The sequence below is a fragment of the Bombus pyrosoma genome, linkage group LG7, assembly GCF_014825855.1.
Source record: "Bombus pyrosoma isolate SC7728 linkage group LG7, ASM1482585v1, whole genome shotgun sequence".
NCBI classification, from domain to species: domain Eukaryota; kingdom Metazoa; phylum Arthropoda; class Insecta; order Hymenoptera; family Apidae; genus Bombus; species Bombus pyrosoma.
This window is the reverse complement of record NC_057776.1, coordinates 4,511,356-4,533,412: the sequence shown is the minus strand read 5'-3', so window position 1 is coordinate 4,533,412 and position 22,057 is coordinate 4,511,356. Positions and strand designations below refer to the sequence as shown.

At 35.0% G+C, this 22,057-nt stretch overlaps 1 protein-coding gene and 1 long non-coding RNA gene across 3 annotated transcripts in view; both read right to left on the bottom strand.

The window, feature by feature from the left end:
• The window catches only part of LOC122569356 (protein espinas-like), a 113,811-nt gene that overhangs the window by 45,537 nt on the left and 46,217 nt on the right, over positions 1 to 22,057 (bottom strand). The window lies entirely within an intron of this gene.
• LOC122569371 lies at positions 8,571 to 10,645 on the bottom strand. Its single transcript, XR_006317435.1, has 3 exons — positions 9,500 to 10,645; positions 9,201 to 9,403; positions 8,571 to 9,081 (listed from the first exon to the last, which is right to left on the bottom strand). It is a non-coding gene; the product is annotated as an uncharacterized LOC122569371 (long non-coding RNA).

Here is a 22,057-nt window from a genome sequence, read left to right as displayed (position 1 = left end):
GGAAACACTGTACGAGTAAACGCCTCCATGATCGCCGCTACGCGGCGAATTATCGTCCACGTACTCCCCTCAACGCATAAATCCCAATATCGAGCCGAGCTAAGCTGCTTGCCATTTCTCTTTGTTTATCCTCGACTCTTCTATGCTCGAAATTCAATGACAGTGTTTCGTATCACATTTAAATAATATTCTCTTTGGAGATGTTTATCCTTGCATTATAGTTTGTAAGAGTATCAGGTAGTTTTGTATATTGTTATAAATTATTCATATTTTGATATAAAAATACTTTTTATATTTAATAGAATTTCAGTATTCACATATTTATTTGGTTTTTCCATAGAGGAACTTAGTTTGATAGACAGAACCGTGGACAAAATTTTGTTAAAGAAATAAAGCACAAGAAACTCGGTTTAGTTTTGTGGTAAATATCTCGTATACTCGGAATAATTTCCCTACATGAGTGAGATAAGAAACAGACGTAGGAAAATTCTGTGCCTTTAGTTTTATGGAAGAATATTTAAATTACGGAAATTATTTCAACCTTGCGAGAATGCAAAGATACAAAAGCACAAATAAGATCGCTAATGAAATTATTATTGTTATTACCATCAGTATCAAATTAATATAATTCAATCAATCGTTCAAAATGGGGATACAAATTGAATTATGTTTATAAAAGCACGGAATTTTGATCCCTACATCTATTATTGTTGCCCCAAGAGTTTCTTTTGCTTTACAAGGAAGTAATAAATGCACATTTTTTGTTTTACGTTATTTTATTGAATTACGTATCATCTATTTTGTTCTATTATAACAAAATGAATTATACATTTGTTCTATTGCTACAAAATGGGTTATACATAATTCAATAAAATTATAAAACAAAAAATATTGTGCATCTATTATTTCCTTACAAAACGAAAGAATCTTTTAGGACAACCTACTAAATAAAATTCTTTCATTCAGCCATAACACTTTCCAAAGAATAAAACTCAAAAGAGAAACACGTTCTTCACCATACAAGCTTTGTCAACATTGTAACCCCTTCCATTACAACATTTTCCTGGCATTCTGGTGGCTCCTTCATTCAGAAATCCACCAGATGACTCTTGCAACAGCACTTTCACACTATCGTCATCCACTGTATTCACCCCCGTAACACTTGCACCACCCTCGAACGCGAAAACCATAACCACTAGCAGAAAAACGGTAAACAGTAGTGAATGATATTCGCGTTATTTCGTTAGGACGAACGCGAGGATCAGGCGACGGGCGAGCGTCGTGCGAAACACTAGCTAAGGACATAGTATAGCGGGGTGCATGATGGTGATGGGGGCGCGCCCCTTCACGCACAGGGCCCCCTCGCGCGGCGTGCATCGAAGTACATTCGATACGTTGTCCACGAGGGGTTCCCCCGACTAACCATCATGGCCTATGACTAATAAGAAGCCCGACAGACGTTGTCACACGAGTCCAAACGGTCCGAGTTAAACGATGCGAACCTTCGTGGCTTCGCGAGGTCGATCGACGCATTGTATTGCTGCGAGGGCGAGATAATACATAAATTATAGTCATCCTTAAGAAGAACAGAGGAGATATGAATGAAAATGAATAAGGAACTATCTTGTGATCGAGAGGAAGACGGATTTAAGGAGAAATATTATAAATAAATAAATACACAAAATAAATGTTGATTAAATTGGTAGGAATTTACTTATCGTATTTATGCCGATGTAGTGAGAATGTAAATATCTAAAATTTGCTTGTCGTTAGTATTAAAATTTCCTTTTTAATTTTAAATCGAATTTTAGAACAACTAATATGGGATGCTAGGGTACAATAAGTGCGCTACTATTCTTGTTAGATTATCATGCCATCTGTATCATCTTTCAAAGAATTCAAAAGGGACTGATATAAAGGAATGGAACGAAGAAGTTGAATGTACAAAATTTTCTACACGACGAAAGGATGAACAGAAGAAAAGATCTTGAACTAAACGAGAAGCGTATTTCTTTAGCATCCTCCAGCTCTGAGGACTCATTTTCTCTGGCAACCCGTACACGTATATAAAGATAGAATAGCAAAGGAAGCTAATGGAAAAAGAAGAAAAAATGAAAGAGAAAGGAAAGAGAAGATGTACCAGTTTTTTCAGCAAAAAAAATTTATATTCGAATTTTGTCTCCAATCCACGATATGCGCCCTCGCTCAGTCCTCATCGACGTTGAATCTCAGTCCATAACCTTCATCTATAGCGCTCACCCCTGTCGTTTCAGACGCAGGAGACAATCTCTCGCCTCGAATCGAACCGCGAGCCTGTCGTTCGACATCGTTCTCTCCAGAGTGTCGTTACCCACGTGAGTACGCAACGCGAATTTCGATTACCGTTTTGCATACGCAGATCGCGACACATGGGGCCCTCCTCGAGGAGAAAATTTGATGTAGAGAACCGCGTTCCAACCCTCCACCACCTTGTTGTAGGGTTGCGGGCGGAGATGCGACGCGTTTCGCATCTGGTGCACGATTTTGATCAAAACGTATCCATATTATATGTTACTGATTGGAAAATCTGCTTATCGGTGGTAAACCATTTTTGATCATCCATTTTCGATAAGCATCTTCTTAAATATCTTCGTTGTGATGAAAAAATTATGGGAAAAATAATTGAAGCTAGCGATTGAACCTCGATGGTTTCGCAAAAAATAAAATACATATTTTTTAATAAATAAATAATTGAAATAATTAAATTAAAATAATAATTATAGAAACTTATGTCTTCTTATTTATGAGAACTATTGAAAGTATATAATATTGTAGACTTTGCAACAATTCCTAGCAAGTAGATTATTGCACATAAAAAATATTATGTTAGTTGTTTTATGTGAATGCTTATTTCTAGTTAAAAAACGCTCAAACTACTTCTTAAGATTCTTCTCATTTATGATACAGATCAACATTTTTTATTTAAACGACTAGAGGGGAACCAGAAGAAACTGTACTACATGCACGATTAGAATGAAGAAATTTAGAAGGATTAAAACGAAATATAGGGTTTAAATATACGCTCTATAATAGATATAAATACAAGAAAATAACTTTGCAAAATTGCATTGTCGTTTATTATGAAAGTAGGGCAACTCCATTTCTGAAAAAAATTTGATTTCACCTCGTTTTGGCTTTTATTAAACACGAAATTATAGTTTACTACCAAATTAACATCCAAATTTTAAGTATACGCTACATAAAGTAGGTCAGTATAAATTCGGTTGGTAAATGGAAAATGCGGTTTTTTGCTGTGAAAGTGGAACAACTCCATTTTGCTATATTCTCTCGGTTGATATGTAAATTTTAGCCATTTTGAATGATTTATTGTTTTAAATTGTGTTAACATCATATACTGACAGAGGTTATTAATACAGGTAATACTTTTATATTTCGAATTTTAATTCCAATTTTGTTTCTTAATTTAAATTCTAAGGTTGGTATTATTTTATATTTTAGAAATAAGACACATTAACATAAATAAATGAAGAATCTTAAAATCGGAAGAGGATAGCGAATTAGGTAAGGAAAATAGGCGTTTTAATCGAATCGAAAGAAACAGAATTATAGACGAGGGCGACGTTTTAAGCGGCATTAATTTGACGTTTATGATACTGTTGCGATTTATCAACTAAAGAGCAACCGGTCAGGTCAAACCGATCAGTCGATATCACGTACCTTGAATGACTTAACGTTCAAGGTGGAGGAGGTTTAATAGATCGAGTGTTAGCGTAATTTGGCACTTTATTTGCCCTATTATAAAAGTAAAGTTCGATGTTATGAACACGACGGTGGTAAGGCCTTGTTGAGACTGAAGTATTTCACCCGCACGGTATGACGCTCAGTTGATGATTCTAGTATTTCACCCGCAGAGTACGATGTTCTGACGATGACTCTCCTAGTATGTTGCCGATTCTCCCCACCAGCCGTTGGGTCTTGTCCGTCCATCGTGCCTTTCCGGCCGAGTTTTCCCTAGGGTTTATCCCTAGGGGGTTCCCTGGGGTTTTCCCTGGGGTTTTCCCTGGGGTTTATCCCTAGGGGTTTTCCCGGGAGTTTTCTCTGACCTCTGAGTCATTAGGTTTACAGCTCGGGCAGGACAGGTACTTCTGAACTTTTTTTTTTATTTGGTAGACTATTTACAATCAATTCTCATTGGGAATTATAAGTAAATTCTTTTGACGTGGTACTGTAACTTGGATTATAATAATGCATAGTATGTTTGATTCTAGTTGAATCTAATGCTTCAATCTAAAGGGTATTTTCTTTTTAGTCTGCGGATCTGATCCGTCGTGTCAAGTAGTTGGGTAACTAATGGGTTTTGGTGGTTGTTAACTCTTATATTATATCTGTTTCTGAACTTGTACATTTCTTCTTTAACTGTGGCTATCTTGAGGTCGCGATGAATTGTTTCGCTGGTAACATATCAAGTTGCATACTTCGGAACTTCTCAAAGAAGGGATAGAGCCACTCAAAATCCCGAACAGATACAAAATAATAACAAGAACAATATGTCAAAAATAAAGAAATTGTTGTTTACGATTTTCATAATCCATTAATTATGAAAGTGAGGCAACTCCTCACGTTCGCTATTTGCAAAAGCATTGTTTTCCTTACTGTATTCTTACAAGAATCACTGTATGATAAGCTTAGATTTTTTAAGAATCTACAAAACGCGATTAAAACTTCTAGCATATATATATTCATACAACTTCTTGTCTATATGTATTTTTTAATTGAATGTCATGCGGATCTTTAGATATTTTATTGTTAGCACTTCGAGGACCGCATGCTCTGACATGCTATAACATTTTTTTCCCCAACCTTTCTTCATCTTTCACGCAATTTGAATATTCCATCCTTCCAGAATGTCTCAAGTTTTTCGATATGATTTTTTATGTTGATCAGAGTCCTTAAAAATCGGAACGAACTTTTCGAGCAACTTTTTTTTTATTTAATACTTTACATTCACAATTTGTCCAATTCGGACATTTGGTAGAATTTTTTAGCTGTTTGATTATCATGTGGGTGGCTACCCCCAGCGGGGTACCATCTTCGTGTTTGTTAGGTTATATCCTTTGTGTGAACAGCTTTTAACAAGCGTAATATTTTATTAAAAATCAACGAGCATATGTAAAGATACTTCTAGTAAAGTTTCTTACTGCAATATGTTGGAAACAATTTCTCCGATAGAGAGATACTGAGCAAATTTTATTATTCTATTAAATTCTATCTAAATATAAAAAAAATATATTTAAAAAAAAATTAAAAATATAAAATGAATCCTTCGATATTAATTACATTATTCAATAGTGCTAAGAATTTCATAAAAGAAAAAAAAAAGTAAGCAAAACTTTCTTTCCTAAATGCCCTTTAATTTCATTTTACATTCCAATACGGAGGGAACATAACCTCTCATTAAGACTATCGATTTTGCATATTAGCGTGAATCGCGTATTCTTCGAAACGTATGAAAGCTTCCAGTGAAGAACGAAAACAGGAAGTTGCTGATTTAGCAATACGATCTTTTTTCTTCGTCTGTTCACAAATGTTATCCGATCATCACAAATAAAGTGTTCGTCGGTTCTCCCCGATAGGATCGCGTGCAGTATGATGTTGCAAAGGAAGGGTTGTTAAGGGGGCGATTTTTGTGGGTTCGAACGCCTCGGAAGAAAGCTGCTTTATTGATTTATCTAAACGTTTGCTTAGTCAACCAAATTTCCCGTCTTTCTCTGTCCCTTTTCTAATTTTCACCACTGATCGCTCCAAAAACAAAAAAAGGAAAGAATCCTGAAGATCCAAATATTAAAAAAAAGACTTTGCTATACAATTAAAATGAGAAATCACACATGTCAAGCAAAATTCTCGAACTATTTAAAATAATGATAAACAGTTAAGTTTCAATTAACAAATGAAGCTTCTTTCAAAAATATTTTTATCAAACTTAAGAAATGTTTTAACGATAGAAGATGGGACGAGAAGTAATCCAAAAGATGTAGACGACTAACTTAAACGATCAATTCTTATAATGATAAAAAAAGGGAAATTGAAAAAGTCGACTAAAATTCGTGAAATAATATTCGACTGTGCACGAAAATGGTACAAGGAATTATATAGCAATTATAACAGTCATATCAATCAAAATTCCATTAAGATTCAAATTAAGATTAAGGGTATCTGGAATTTCTTAAACGAGATTCTCTTTTTTCATTTTATTACTCCTGCTACTTTTTACACCCTATACACGTTTATAAACACACAAAGTACATAAAACACTTTGGTAAAACCCCTTTGCCTTACGTACATATCTATTCAAATAGCTCCGCATCATGCAAATCATTCTGAAGACTACAAAAGTCTAATCAACAATTTTATGCTAAAAGCTGACTGACTAATTCAAGAAAGATTCTAGGATTACAAGAGAAACAGGTAGAACCACCCTCTATTCTTTTTCTTCCATCAACAAGAATTCCACGGAGATCATAAAGCTCTTTGTCTTTTCTTCTCTTCTCTTTTTCTTTTAGTTATGTTATCTGTGCGGTTGAAGCGAGAATCGTAGCTCTTATCGTGCAGTTGTATAGTAGGCAGGAGGGTAGATAAACATACAGAAGAAACCCTTTCCTACCGCGATGATGCGTGTACCATGTGCGCACGCGACACCCCCACACACTTTTACAACCCTTGAAACGGTTAAGGCGGTATTTTCATTGAGTGCGCCGCCTGCGACGCAAGCACGCCCCCCATCGTGATTTGAAACTATCCAAGTCTTCGCAAAAAAGGCAATGACAAAAAGGGGCGGAATGCGTGTCTGAATAGATGGATGTGCGAGAAAATGTACAAGAGAGGAAACGAGTAAATGGGAGGCAGTGAATTTTCGCTGGAATGAAGAATTTGTAGTTTTCTAGATTGGAAATATTAAAAATTTGAGGAATTTTAGGGGAAGTTTGAAAGACTTTGAGAGTTTTAAATGGCAATGTTATAGGCTTCGGTAATTACAGATGAAAATTCTACGAACTTTGGCAATTTGAAAGGAAAATATTATAAATTGTGAGAATTTCAAGGAGGTTTACTTTGGTAATTTCAGATGGAAATTTTACGAATTTTGGGAATTTCAAATATAAATTTTATAGATTTTTGGAAATTTCAGCATTTCTCTAAAAACGTATACTTGTCCTTGACTATACATATAATTTTTCACATACTTTTCATTTGCATAAATTTGGTATAGGTTTTAGACTTCAGCCAACACTAATGATTGTGAATAACCAAAATATATGAATATACTGCTCTAAACAATTAGCGGATTGTTTTCCTCCTCAGCCTGGGTTTTATATTCACTTCCTTAGTTATGCTCATAAAACCATAAGCTTGCATTTGTTGAATGTAGTGAAACTTACTTAAAAGTATGAAATCATACTTAAAAAGATAAATTATTAACGATCAAAAAGAATTCCCTCTGAATCCTAAAAAAAAAAAGAAAGAAATGCAGGGACGGAGAACAATGGTTCTAAAAGTTTAACAAAGGAGGGTAGTAAGGGATTATCATTGAAAACGTGCCAACTCGTAGGGAAAAATAAGAGAAAGACAGGAGAAAAGGAAGGAACTAAGTAACAAGGGTACGAATCTGATGGTTGTGGATGAACGCGTCAAGATTGGAGAGGGGATGGGTTAGAAAGAAGAAAAATCACATCAAATATTTACCCTGGTGCGCGAAGGTGTCGTGGAGGGAAATCGAGAAATCAAGAGAAGCTTGGCCAGTGACAACGAAATCTGGCGGGGAATCGAAATCCTTCGAATACACGCCCTGCTCGTTTTTCTTTATGCCTCGTGGCACATTCCTCTGACGTAGGGAAGAAGGCACATTTTCGTACAAGTAGCATGGATTTATTGTGAGATTGTCACTTTTATCTAGGATCATTCTTTTCTTAAGTCGCGAAAAAATATATAATAATAATATTCTTTCAATAATTTGAATAATCTCCTAACGTTTATTTAAGTCTTTATAAGATTATGTGATTTGTTACAAATTATATAATTGTATTTATTATCTATATTCGACTATATAACTTTACCATTTAGTTACGCTGTTGCAAATAATTTGAATATTTCGCAGAGTTTCGCAAAATATGTGGTGAATATTTTTATATAAGATCGATCCCAGACATTAAAACAATAGAAATTTTATTTAAGGATTATTTTTCATGTCATAAACAATAGTATTTTACACCAGAAATGAGTATTAATTAGCTGACGCACATTTCTCTCTATCTCACTTATAATTCATATTTCTCAAGTTTTCTCATTGTTTTGATGTCTGAAATCGATTTTATAAATTAATGTTAATATCCCTCAAATATTATGTGACACCTTGTATATATATTTCATATTGTTTTTAATAAATAAAATAAAATATATACATATATATATATATATATATATATATATATATAGAGAGAGAGAGAGAGAGAGAGAGAGAGAACACCAGACACAGACTTCAAGTACTAACTTAAAAAAGAGCTAGCCAGATGGCGAGATCGCCCAGTCCGACTTTCTATTTCGGTCGTCTGGCCGTGCTGTGCCATTCGTTTCGGCCGTTGGATATTTTTAAAAGGTTTCAGACTCGCCGGCATGGCAGACCCCTTTCTCGCGTGGAATCTCCTTGTGCAGCATATAAACGCGGTCCCGCCATATTTTCAAGCGTCGCGCCTCGCGCGGAACTTTCTCTTATCGTCGTAACTCACGGTTCATGAAACGTCGTTCGTGCTTGGGTGGAGAACATCGAGGCGAATTGATGCACCGTAAGGAAGGGTTGTCGTTGCATCGAAGGTCGATACTCGAAACTTACTACGTATGTGTCATGCGCATACATGTTACTTGCCTTGCCCTTAGGGAGTTTTGTCTTTTGGAAAAAGAAATTTTGGTTTGACAAGACCGTAGGACGGTGAAGCACTACCAAATGCAAATTTAAAAAAAAAAAAAAAAAGAAACAAGCAGTATTCGCTTATCCGTCCTAGTCCGTCCGACCAAGATTTTCATTTGTTCACCCTGTGAGAAAAAGTTTTCATCAAATGAAGATGAAAAAAAATGTGACATCGGCGCACCATGAAGTTCTTCGTTGATTTTTAAATGCTTGTCCCAAATCAATAAAGAGCAATTTCACCAACCTCAACATCGTATGTATTAATTGCAAATAAATTCCAACATAGTAAAGATTTTAAATATACTTCATAAGAATTAGAATTCTTTAAATTAGTCACCAATGAGGAAGCATCGACCAATCAGATCGCTCGAATTTGATATTTGAACCAATATCTGTCAAATATGGATCAAGTGGTTTCTATTCTTCTTTAATATTTAGAGAGCTGATCTACTCAACAAATTAGATATCGACATAACCATATGTTTCTAATCCTATGCAAGCAATACTGAAGACAGGAAATAGTATGAGTCATTGTATACATACATATAGTCAATGCTTCAGAAAGCCATCTTTGTTTAAGCACTTGGTCATTAGTAATTGGATCCCTTGTATTTGTCGATCGTAAACGATCTTCAACGAATCTCTTTTCCTGCAAATCTTAACACCCTCCACAATTCAACCTCCCCTCTCTTTATCCCAATTTCGATGGTACAACACACTAAGTTAAATATTTGACGCCATATATTTCTTTTCCTTCTTCATTTCCACTGAGCCGTGTCTAATCTGGTCTCGAGGGCTTCAGACGTGTCCCTTGCACCTTTTCCTTTCAAATAACGAGTCCGTTGTTAATTTCACGTTCTTTTTTCCTCGGCCTTATCGCTTTCTCTTTCACAATGGAATCGAAAAAACTTTTCCCATTTGTTAGGCGTAAGTGCTGTTCGGTGCTCGTCTATCGAAATTCGAGGAAAATGTAAATTTGTGAGATTTATGTGGTACTTTTAAAGGAATAAATTAGTGTTTAGTGATAGTGTGAGAACTTGAAATATTTGGTAACGATCGATGTGAAGTTTCTAACCTTAAAGGTTTAGATTTCTACGATATTTATAGCTTAGTGTTGGTAAGGTTAGGTTGTAATATTTAGTATCCTGTTATGCTTATCGTACTAGTTTATCTTTAGGGAGATAACATTTGCTAGGTTCTGAAAGGTGAGACAAAGGTTACTGAAGGTTGTAGACGGTCATAGTCTGGAGTTGCAAATACTGAAAATTAGCAGTGAAAATAGTTCAACAAAATTTATAACACACGATCAGATCGCTTAAGTAGGGAATGTGTCGAATTCAAAAGTCATCAAAAGTTGGATCAGTATTTTCAAAGGAACTTTTGTAACCATCATCCCAACATAGAATCAATTCATAATAATACAGAAATGGAAGTTGTAAATACGATTAAAAGAAGAGGAAAAGAACCAGATTTATTAACATAACTTTATAACCTCAAGAAGTTTCTAGATCTCGATTCTAGATCTCGACCGAACATTGCACCGGATACAGAAAAAGGTTTATTACCAGAACGCCGGTTTTAAGGTACAACCATGACGATCATTAAAAGCAGCAATTAAAAGCGTATGACAAAGCGAATGGGCAAGAAACGGTTCACATTTATGATAAATCAACGCGTGTCATAGCGAGCTATAAATCGCATTGCGTTGAGAACAGGTATAAAGCTACTTCGCCAGCGAATGTTTTTACCAACTGTTCTAAATTTTATGCGTATACACTGATTTTTATGTACATTAATTCTTGAAAGTATCCTCTCATTATTCCTAATGACGTGGACACCATTTAACCTTCTTAAATTTTATGTAATTTATGTAACAACAATAATAGGATCATACATATGTTAATCATAAATACATACCATCATTACAAGTCTCCATAATAATTAGAATCTTTTGAACTAATCATTAATCATTAAGAGAAATATCAACCAATCAGAATGCACGATTAATATTCAGGCCAAAACGTGCCAAATATGCATCAAATATTTTTTCTATTGATTTATTTAGTTACCATAACCTTTAAATGATATTAAGTTTCACTTCACATTTAAGTTACTCTACAAAAAGGGATAATTACTATATTCCATTAAGATGATTAAGATTCCGCGTTAATTCCAGTTTTTCGATTCGCCAAGCGTATTAACGGTGTTCCGCAGTACGCAAACGTAAACGTAAATCGAAAGGTAACCACAAAACGATTTACTTAACGCGATAAGCAAGCCGGATATTCCCCGTACCGCGTAAATCTTCGAGTAGCGCGGGAATCGTCGAAGCGTGATACCTCAGAATTCAGGTTTAATCGAGGAGGCTCTTATCTTCGTAATACATTGTAAACACTGTTGAAAAACGGTCGAAAATGCAACGTAGACGGTGCTTCCCCCACTGACTTTACGATTTCACGTGGAAACGGACTTACGATGCGTGTTTAACGTTAGCATCGTTGTACATTGCAGCATTAGCACGACGCGGTGTTAAATTAACCTTTATCTCGCGAGCGAGCGACGAGCGATGGACGCCAACCTCCACGCTGTTATTTCCCACTCTACGCATTAACCAAAAACATCGACCGTATTTACATAAATTCTTATTCGTCGGTGGCTTGTTGTCCATTACTGATGTTTTGATGTTAAGCTAGGGTATAATTTCATGAAAATGTGGCGGAAAGCTGATAGATGGCACTGTTGTTATATGATGATCTGCAGTGGCTATAAAAAATATGTATAGATCGTTGTATTTATTACAGTATTTATATACTAATTAATCAAGTCCAAATATAATAAGTTTCATATCACTTAGTACTATATACTTTTACGTGACTACAGAAATGTAATGACTGAATGAACTGAACGGAAATGGAATGAGATATGGAACCTGACAAAAGAATGCTTCATTCAAAAATAAGGGTATGTACAAATACTTTTTGTAGCAATTGTATATTTCATTATGGTTTTGTTTCATTTCATTCTATCTTACAGTGCGCTGTCATGTGTAGACATTCGTTGCCTGCTTTGAAATATTCTAGAAAAAAATACATTTTTCAAATTTTATTCAGTAATATGATCATCAATCCTTGCTCTCTAGTCCTTAATTTCGTGATTTATAATAATGAGTCACATTTGTAGCATAGATTATAGATGAAATATAACAAAGATAGATTGCAGATATTTACATCAGAATCCAAATTCAATTCTGGGTTTGCTTCCAACTTACAAGACTATATATTACTGAATAAATAAGTCTATAATTTATGTAGAGAAAAAATATTCATAGTTGAATTTATGGAATTTGAACTACAATTTTAGGTTAAACCCATTAAACCAATATTTTGAGTGTTCTGTGTATAATCATAAGGACATACGTATCGCGTATATATACGTTTACACCGCATTTACCGTACGAAGGAATTAGCGAGTCGACAGTAGACGAAGGGCTGCTGCTAATGGGGTCTGACATTGACGAATCTTCAGGTTACGAAGTCGTCAACCGCACAGAGGGCCCTAGCGCCAGAGGTTGGCATTGCAACTAAAGGCACGCTTCACGCTTACTAGCTTATCGCGGTAATCTAAAGCATTCATTTCCGACTGATGAGACGCCTATTATTTCCGACGTTGTAGCCGTAGGGAGTGGGGAGTATATGGTGTGAAAGAAAAGAGAGGAGAGATGTAATTTCACATCGAAGATGTAGTACGAAACGGAGAAATGACGTCTGTTATGGGTACTTTTTGAATGAAAAATACAAGTTGATAAAAAAGAAGAAAATTATTTGGATAAATTGAAGAGAAAATAACCCATTTAACTTTGTCATTTCTTTATCATTGAACTGTCATTTTATTTATGATTTATTTCCAACACTGAACATAGCTTTTATTTCACTTCTAATCAAATTCCTAATTTTTAATTTATGAAGGACCCAAGAAAATACATACACACTTTAACCCTTTGCATTTGAGAGGCGACTCTCAATGCAAGCTCTTTATGTTCTTTGTTAGAAAGTGTTAGACTTTAAAATAGAGATAAAGTATTTAATCCCGTGTCCCTCCGAAACTATGATTCTGACAACGTCTCCAACGTTAGTTCGGATTCGACGGTCATGGCAAAAGTATTATAGCTTAGAAACCCTAAAAAAATGGTTTTCGAAAGTGAAATTAACTCAAATGAAGATAAACTTCATTTTGAACTGTTGAAAAATGAGATCAATTATATTCAAGAATGCATCTTAGTGAATGCTCTATAAATTATTATACAAAAGAAATAAAGAAATTAATATTACAAAATTAATTTTGCGCTAGCTGTAAGACACGCGTCACGTGTACGCTAAATCATCCGGAGTAGCAGCTACGCTCGACCGAAAAAGTCCTCGAGTGCAAAGGGTTAACAGAGGTTGGATTGCATGATGGTATTTCTTTTGTTGAAGTGTGTATACATCTTTTGGCCTCCTAAGTATCTCTAATTGTATTTCCAATTTTTAATTTATTCTCTATTGAATTTCTAACTTACTTTTAATTTATTCTTTGTTATAAAAACAAATAAAAAGGAAGATAAGAATGGGCTTCTAAAGTAATAATGGCAGAGAAGTAAGGGCACTTTGAAGTATTAGGTAACCCTGCTGGTAGAGGTAAAAATCGAAGAGAAGAAGAGGGCCTCTGCCAGGTTCCTGATAAGAGGATCCACCTTGGGGAAAAATCACCGTGGCGGCTTGGACAGTAGCGCCGGCTCGAGTTTCGACTATTTGTCCTCGAAAGACAAGATCCTAATGGGAAAGTAATCCCTTTCGGGTAAACGCCGGGAGAGATAGGCTGAAGCGCAAGAGATCTAAGGAGATTCGTATTGCTTGCTCACGGCAACTTGAATGAGGTTCGTCGTGATCAGGTCCCTGATAAGGATCCCTCTTTTCGTAAAGCTCGCCCGGAATTTGTCTTCAACCGACGTGGTTCAACCGTTGGAACATTTTTCGAACCTTCCAGGATAGTTTCATCAGGATTAAGACAAGCAAAGATACCCTAAAATCAGGAACTATTATATATCTTAACATATATGTGTTTTAAAGCAAAGTTTACAGAAATTATGATAATAACATAGTTATTAGAGATTACTATGAATATATATTATGAATTTATGGTTAAATAGAAATGAGTAACAATGGATTGGTTTCAAGAAAAATGTGAATAGTCTCGGTAATATAACAATTAATTCTAGCTGAAAGATAAGTTTGAAAATAAAATGATATAAAAGAATTAAACGTAACATAGTAGTATCTATTACAAATTTATGAGCAAAGACAAGTAAAATAAAGAATCAACTTTTAGAAAAATGTAAACAGTCTCAGTAGTGTACTAGTTAGGTACAGTTCAAGAATGTAGTTGCAAATCATTGTACAAAATTATTGAATTTAATAAAATATTTTCACCATCCCAAAATCAAATATATTTCAGTTATATTAATAATTATACATGCATGCTGAATACATATGACCATAAAGAAATGAAATACTGTTACTTAACAGAATTTTCTCCTTTAATCCTTCGTAATTTAGTTTTTTAACTTTGAACTTTTCACCCGTTCCGCATGAGAAAAATTATTTCTTTCACTCATAACCTCAAAACACCGTGCCGCGCGAATCACCGTATTTTCCAACGGACGAAACACCAACGACTTAACCGCAACAGTGAATATGCATGCCGCGGTACTTTAATCTCTAGTGTCGACCGGGAGCTAATTAAAAATCGCAACGCGAAATGCGTTGAAAAGAGCTGCACCACTAAGTAACGGTCCTTGACATTTCGTGCGGACAAACTCGAAAACTTGCCCGCTAATTGGCGCATCTTCAAAGACTGTCGTTCTCTCTGTCATCGTTCCGTTTCAATTTCCGTTCCGCGTTTCTTGTCACAGCGAAGTCGGCCGTCGTCGCAATAAATCAAATGAGAATCACAGAGTATTCCTTTCGACGAACAGAGTGAGATCTCGAAGTGATACACAAAAATGACTCCTCAGAAAAAGTAATATTATACAACTATGTCGCCTTAAGTGAACTGGATTTTATTTTATTAACTAACCGTCGCTTTCTCCACAAATTCTTAAAGCATATTTCTAGGAATAAACCTTTGAGTTCTCCTCTAAAACAATAATTTAGTACGTAATAATAATAGGTAATAATTGACAAATAATAAATTGAGGATTGTACGTTATAAAATTTTGTAACTTTATAATCTTAGTTGTATGACTGCTTTTGATTTGTAACCGAAATTATTACTCTAATATAATAGGACGTCATTGGTAATTGGTAAAACTGACTTGTAAAATTTTGTAGTAGAAAACCCTAGTGTTGTGTATGTAAAATAAAGAAATATCTCATCTATCCATATCTCAATATGCACTGGAAGGAACTTCATAAAAAAATTCTTAAGCAGTTCCTAAAAAAGTTCCTAAAAATATACCGCTTCGGATAACTGGCCAAACAAGTCTTAAACCATGGCCAGTTTGCGAAACACTACTTTACCAGTTTTCTTTTTCAGCTTACCTCTTATCTGATGTGTCGTTGTTGTTGCCACCGGTACATTCTTAAACGATTCTTCATTTCGCTTTACGTGACACTGCACGTCACTCGATCTTTGAAATTCGTCATTCGATAAATTTTCGAGTCGCTAGTTCGATATTATTTTAACCACTTAATCACTATTTCACCAATGATAATGTCATAAACTCATGTCGGCTTATAGATTACGAAAAAGTTTGTATTTGCGCCAAACTTAAATTATACAAATTAATTGGATAAATCGATGAATATACAGTTGATAGTAAATAATATCGATATTTGTCGACGATTTGTTAAATAGTGTAACACGCGAGTAGCGGCACGAAGAGATATGTCAAAACGAGGAAAACGAACAAACACCCACACTTGGTGACACGGCGGTACGTGGCACGCGCCTACGACTGAAACCAAAGCATTCCGACACTGGGTTCTGGCATGAAATCTGGCGCTCGGCTATGTTCGGTGCTGTTCGCCACTACTCGACTCAAAGCACGTGGCGGCTGCCGCGCGACCACGCTGCCTCTTTCCGGTCCACCTTCCTCCACCATAATATATTGTCGGTTTTTAGCCTTTATACCTGTTACATGAATGCGTCTACCGCTCTCATTTGAACACTTCCATACAATTTATTTAAATATGTAATCATTCTTTATATATTTTTACATTGTGTAATTTAATGTTTGTGAAATATTTTTCATTTAATTCTTACATGTCGTAGAAGGTTATAATTGTATATAGTACTTTAAAGATGTTATTTTAGTTAGTAACTTTTTAGTATTTCAGCTAGTAACATTTTCACTTCTCTAAAGAGCAGAATAAAGAATACACATTAAATTAAAGCTTTTTGTGTAGGTTCCTCTTATTTGTAAGTATTCTATTATATGTGTCTTATGTTTGCTACCCATATTATATAGTAAAAGAATACAATATTAAAATATTACTCGTATTTAAATAATACAGTAATATATGTAGTAATAAAACAAAATAACTAATAAACTAATATAACTGGTAACTAAATAAATAAAAAATAAAATTAAAATAAAATCTTATAAAATATAGCTACTTGAATCTCCACTTCAACGCAATTCCAATTTTATTATTTTACAATCACATCACAAAATTCTACTACATGATACTAGGAACCCCAAATTCAAATTCAAATTTTTGCGTTACAAATACTCAACAACAAAATATCTAGAACAAAATCAATCATTCCAATCAAATTCCACACACAAAAATATACCCCCATTTCATATTCCCTATCTTATATTCCGATAATCCCTGTCGGATCATGCAAACTCCCCGAAGAAAACCTGTCTCCCCACTTTCCAACATTATTCGTGTCTTCCATTTTCAGATAACGATCGCAAAGGCGGTTTGAATATTGGAATACAATACGAGTGATCGTACGAGGGAAACGAACTCATCTTCCGTGGAAAATAGGAAGAATCGTAGCCGACTTCACTCAACCTAGCTACCAGTGGACAGACTGGGAATTATGGGGGCGGGTAGAAGCTACCCCCGCGATCGTGGCACATCAGTATTCACGATGGGTACTCGTTTTCTTGATGAGCTCGCGTCTAACGTATCAACCCCTGACTCCTGAAGAGGCGTCGCGACGTCGGGGCGATTCCTTGGTTATGTGAAGCTTTTGAAATTCAAAAGCCCCATAAAAAAGTTCATCTTCCATAAAAAAAGTGGGTAGATGTTCATAACGAGATCGGGACGCTTGTCGATTGAGATGACAGAATTGATGATTTTTCTTACGTGGAAAATGGCTGTATGATGGATAGTGAATGTTCTTCAGATTCCTAGGGGAATTTAAGGACGTTTGTCTAGAGCAAAGACCAGGGCGCTGTCCAAGATGTGGAAATTTGTTTATTAGGGAGACTGACAATGAGAAGTGGTCCTGTGGGCGTGGCTCGTGGAATGGATGGCAGCATGAGGTGGAATTTAAATTAGAATTTGGAAACTTGAACTTCAGATTGAATATATACATTCAGATATATCGGAGATGAAAGGACATCGGGGCCTTTCTTTTGGAATGTTTAGGAAGGACCCCAATACTCTAGTCCAGATTTTTATTATAGCTACACTCAAATAATAAAACTGAGAAATAGTTGTAATGTTCTAATCCGAGTATGGAGGCCCGAGGTTTATGACAGTGGGCTTGGGCTCGAAGTGACATAACGGGTCACTGAACGTAGCCACGGTCACGGGAGGTGCGGAATAATTATATAGCTCTCCTTAAAAACAAAGATTGGCCCGAGAGGTACGGAGAGGAGTATATAAGGGCAGTTCCTCTTGGACTGCGATTCAGTTCATTCAGATAAGTTCTACTTGTACGTTGAGTCACACCCGGATCGTGTATCACATCGCATTCGTCATCCCGTTGGCCGTGGATTCGTTGTCGAACCTAAATTCATAGTCATCGACATCTCGATTATCCAATCGTTGTTATTACTTACCACACTCTGTGATAATCACATTTGTATCAGTAAATATCATCTCTAGTACATCACAACTTACTAACTCTAATGATAACCCGACATATATATATATATACACTTCATATTATCTGTTATATATTACATTTATTATATATATCATATTATATTATTATTATTTATTATATATATATATATATATTATATGTATGCATTATATGTTCTTTACTTTATTTTGATTATTTTATTCTATATTTTTTATTAAAGAAAATTTATTCTATATATTTGATTTATTGCTTCTTGATATATCTTGTGAGTTTGATAATAAGGTGAAGTGCAGTTTGGATTGGAATTTGGAAACTTAAACTTTAAGTTGAACGTGTATATCTGGATCTAAGCTTCGTTGATGTCAATTGAATTTGATGTAGCATGTGCAGGCTTGAACTTAAATTTAAATAGAAGATTTTAAATGTAAATTGACATTTTCGGATTTGAATTTCAAACTGGAAACTTCATTGTATATCTGAAACTAAAAAGTTACATTTGGATGTGAATACATGAAAATATAAATTTGAATATTTTTCTTAATACGAGTATCACTTTCCAGGTGTTTTTCACCGTACGATATGACGATGATTGTGTATCATAAATTAACCAGCATATTGCTACCATAATGAAATTCAACCTTCAAGTCTGCAGCCCATATCCCAGCATCATTTTCTGGCCGAAATTCCGGCAACTTCTATTTCACTCATAGAAATTCTAAGAGCAGCATCCTGCGAAAATCTCGTCTATTTCTGGAAAATCCTGTCCACGTACCGGTGAATTCTAGGCAATGATCCTGGATTTCGTATATACTTAGATAGAAGTTCAGTGTGTACGGGTTGTGTGCAGAGATTGTCGCAGTATTCGGATGGAAGAAAGAGGAGGCAGCAGGTGGTCCTCGGTTTTACGAGCGGTCGCCAAAGGGCAGTATACCGGATGTCGTTTACATGCGAATCGCTCATCGGGGAGAAACTCTGCCGCGGATAAACTCTGGATTTGCGCGTGCCCGCAATTTATGCTAACTCACTGATTCGACGTCGTTCGTTGAACGCCGATCATGACAAACAAATGGAGGCTGGGCCGCTATCTCCAATTTCATTTCTCTCTTTCACGTTTCATTTCGTTTTTTGTTTTCTTTGTTCAAAGGAGATTGGAATTTTGTTCTATACGTTGATTGGTAACCTGTATTGGTCAAGTTTATTTCTGATTGAAACAATAGTGCTTGATTCTCTTTTTAATGTGTCCAAAATTGCATCAATTTTGATACTAAAGTATTGTATTTTGAATGTACATTATAGCTTGGTTATAAGAAGAGTTTCAATAAAATTTTACTCAAATTTAGGTTCAAATAGTCAGACTCACATTTAAATATNAAATATTATATTATTTCTCATTGAAACAATAGTGGTTGATTCTCTTTTTAATGTGTCCAAAATTGCATCAATTTTGATACTAAAGTATTGTATTTTGAATGTACATTATAGCTTGGTTATAAGAAGAGTTTCAATAAAATTTTACTCAAATTTAGGTTCAAATAGTCAGACTCACATTTAAATATAAATATTATATTATCTTTGATTGAAATTGTAGCGGTTGATCTATCCCCCAAATTGCTTAAGATTGTATCATTTTGACAATGAAGCAAATTTTAAAAATTATAGTTTGTTACAAATTTGGAGTGAGAGTTTTAAACAAAGTATCATACATATTTACATTCACGTACTCAGGTTCAGATTTAAATTTAAACATTATATAGACATATTGTTTCTTTAAAATTTAGATAAAAAATCATATGAATTTAGAGTAACTGGGGACAAGTTATAAACCTATAAGCTTAATATATTATAATATATATTCCATATTTTTGATTGCAACAAACGATTACCAAAATTATATTAAGGAAAAAACATATTGCTTATCCGCAATCGTTCTCTGTATATAAAATTGACTGTCGATTGATGCTCCTTCGTTTCTTTATATAAAATGTTTCTTAATAACAAGAATTGTTAATTAACAACAAATCTTCATCTCTTTATACGATATCCTTTATATTAAATTTTTTATATTACCTTCTTTTATATTACATTCTTTATATATTCTGTTTAAAACGGTGTTTTAAAGAGAAATTCTTCAGTATTATTATCTTTAATCTGAAAGCGTATAGATACATCATTACATGTGCCAAAATCTAATAACCCGAACAAAAACCAAAGTCTACGTAACAAACAGTTTAAGAGGGTCATAAAATCTGCACAAAGAAAACAGAACACCTGTAAGGAATAAGAAATACCGTAAGGAGGGTAGAATATTCGCAGAAAGAGGCTTCCTAGGAATAAGAGACGAAATTTCTACGAAATAGAAGGTGGAAAAGAGATAGGGTGAGCATTTGTAGAGGTTCCGCAGGGAGGAACGACGACGGTGACCGCAAATTCTATTTGGCCCGATGGAAAACGCGCGCCGTATGCCGCGAGGGGTTGCAATTCGCCGCTTCCACCCTGCAACCTTCCGTATTTCCTTGGTTGCGCGCGAGTCGCTGGATTCTAATGGATCCCCTGCCCGTAAATCCTATCCCCAGGAAGTTACCCCCGCCGTAGCATCGATTACCATCGAAGATACTTTTGAAAATAACTGCTATTGCCAAGTTGACGGTAAACAGAGCAATGGAAACGTGCTGGCCAAGTCTTTCCTAGTATCCTGATTGGATTCCAGGGAGAATTATATTTGCCTTTTGAATATTGGTTACATTGGATTTGAATTTAAATCCAATAAATATTCAGAGTGTCTGCAATGAAATGTAATGGAATTGTGACGGGATTAAAAGGAATAGAATACTTTTAAGAAGTAGCAAATATTGGAAAATACTGATTTTAAAAGTACAGAGATAATAGAAGGAGTAGAGAATTTGGAAATTTTGGACAGAACTATGACTTGAATACAGGAAGAGTAGAATTTGGTTTATTGTACATTTGTAATATTTTCGGAACAAAATATTATTTATCATTCACTTGCTCGTAAACAAAATTTCGATTTTAGATAGTTATGAGAATACATCATATAGAAAATTGGAATTTCTATGATCGTTGCATCGAGATTAATATCGTCGAATGAAGCTTGGGATGCTGGAATATGATTTGTAGCTACATTATCTCCAAGAAGAAAGTACTATCTAGGGAAAACAATTTGTAGTTGACACGTGACTTCTAGCCTCATAATCCAATAACATTCTATGCCTTAGCTTCAGTGTCCATCTAATTGCTAATTTATATTGCAATGGTCCAATACAGTACATTTGCTCCAATTTCCCTTAACCTCACAGTCGAGGACTATATGTAACTATAAACTATAAAATTACATATATATAGCTATAAAAATTTATTATTCCTAAAAAACAAAATATTCGAAAAAAATTATTTTATATTTATTTATTGATATAGAAATGGAATAAAAAATAATAATTAATGTCTTAAGCTTCTTCTACTTAAAAGATATGAGTCGTGGGGTGTAGCGTCCAAAGGGACCGTTTATCCGCTAAAAATCGAATGGCTGGCAAGAATCTTGGCGGCCGGAGAGTGTTTGTCGTCGTGATAAACGGGTGAACGAGGAGAGTTAAACTTTCAAGGGCGCATTTCCGCGGACGTTAAACCGGAGGGAAAAAGAGGACGTTTCATTTCCCGCCGTTTATCGGCCACCCTCTTAACCTTCCTCGTTATTTTTTATTTTTCTGGCACAGATCCGACCGACTTTCTCTTTCGTTCACTCTGATGTTCCATCCAACGAATTTTAACGAATTCCGACGTGGAGAATCGAATGTTATAGAAGAATCTGCATAAAGGATGATCCCCCTAACTTTACGCTGATATAACACCATGAATGTCGGATCGATCCAGAAAAGGTATAGCATCTATGGTATGTTACCCATAGGAATTTTATCATTCATGGTTTCACATAGGAAAAGATTCTAGGTGCAATTTGCAGTCAGTAATAGAAATGGTAGAGTTGGTATTTATTGTCAAAGTATT